Raw genomic sequence first — 1,728 nt, 5'->3', positions numbered from 1 at the left:
GCTCAACAAAACTCAAGATGAGATACATGAAGAAAATTTCACCAAGATAACATCATCATCTAATAGCCCTAAATCAGGGTTAGAAAGAATTCCCAGCTGCAAAGTTGACCTTTGAACTATGTAGATTTAGACTGCAGGGGACTCTTAGGGGAAAAAAAAAATGCATGTATAAGTGGACCCTCCCCATTCAAATCCATGTTGTTCAAGGGTTAACTGAAAAAATGTATGTCCATACAAAGAGTTGTACATAAATGTTCATAGATCTTTATTTTAAATATGCACAGTTGGAAACAACTCTAGTGCCCATCAACATCTGAACAGATCAATGATGGCATATCCAGCCCCTGGCCAGTGTGGCTTAGTTGGCTGAGCATTGTCACCTGCACCAAAAGGTTATCAGTTTGATTCTAGGTCAGGGCACATGCCCAGGTTGCAGGTTTGGTGCCCAGTCAGGGTGCGTATTTTACTTTTCTTTCTCTTTCTCCCCCTTTTCTTTTCTTTCTCTCTAAAATGAATAAAAAACATATTTTTAAAAATTATGGTATATCCATGCAATTGAATGTTCTTTGATAATAAAATAAAATACACTATTGTTATAACATTTTTATATTTCAAATAATTATTCTGAGTGAAAGAAGCCAGAAAAAAAAATTCTATGATTATACTTGTATAAAACTCTAGAAAATCAAACTAGTCTATAGTGACATAAATCACATCAATATTTTACTGGGATTGAATGAGACCAGGGACAAGAGAACTGGACAGATCAAGTGGGGTATGAGGAAACTTTTAAGGGTGATAAACATGTTATTTCTGTCTTTTTTTTTATGCTTCACGAATTTGCATGGCATCTTTGCGCAGGGGCCGTGCTAATCTTCTCTGTATTCCAGTTCTAGTTATGCTGCCGAAGCGAGCTGCATGTTATTTCTCTTGACGGTTATGATAATTTCTTAGGTTTATACACATGTCAAAACTTAGTTGTACACTTTAAATATGTATAATTGTTTGCCAATTACATTTGTAAAGATTTCTTATATGTTTTTATTGATTTCATAGTAAGAGGGGAAGAGATAAAAACATGGATGTGAGGAAGAAACATCAATCAGCTGCCTCCTGCGTGCCCCTCACTGGGGACTGAGCCTGCAACCCGGGCATGTGCCCTGACTGGGAATCACACTGGGACCTCTCAGTCCATGGGAGATGCTCAACACTGACCCACATTGGCCAGGCCCAATTTGTAAAGATTTTTTAATGTGAATAGTAGGTGCTCATGTTCCATTGCTTTTTTTAAAGATTGTGGAAACCTTATTCTAGTTATTATTAAAAATACCATGCTATGGTTGTAGGTTCATAACTAGAACATGTTACAAATTCACAAAATAAATTACTTTGACAATCAGGTTAAAACATCTCACAAAAATGTATAGATAATATCATAGTGATGTGGAAATTCATATTTCTTGAACATGATAATCTTCAGAGATTCAATTGTTTTCATTCATATCCTTTGTCCATTCTTCTCTGTTCTGTGCAGACCACTTTTAAAACCTGTGGTAATTGTTATGCACACAGAAACATTAGTATTCAGTAGTGTTCAGTAGAATTTAATCAGTTGAATAGACAAAAGCTTGTATTTATGTGCCCACAGAGTGACGAATCATGGTGGTTTTTAAAGACTTCTTCTCTCACACAGCTATCAATCAAAGTGACAGTGTGCTTTAGATTAAC

The 1,728-nt window shown here is 35.8% G+C and overlaps 1 pseudogene; it reads right to left on the bottom strand.

The window, feature by feature from the left end:
• Window positions 1–816: 816 nt before the first annotated feature.
• LOC118620562 lies at window positions 817–915 on the bottom strand (annotated as a pseudogene).
• Window positions 916–1,728: the final 813 nt, after the last annotated feature.

The sequence above is a fragment of the Molossus molossus genome, unplaced genomic scaffold (assembly GCF_014108415.1).
Source record: "Molossus molossus isolate mMolMol1 unplaced genomic scaffold, mMolMol1.p scaffold_m16_p_7, whole genome shotgun sequence".
In the NCBI taxonomy this organism is placed as follows: Eukaryota; Metazoa; Chordata; class Mammalia; order Chiroptera; family Molossidae; genus Molossus; species Molossus molossus.
The sequence above is the reverse complement of the archived record's forward strand: the minus strand, read 5'-3'. Positions and strand labels throughout refer to the sequence as shown.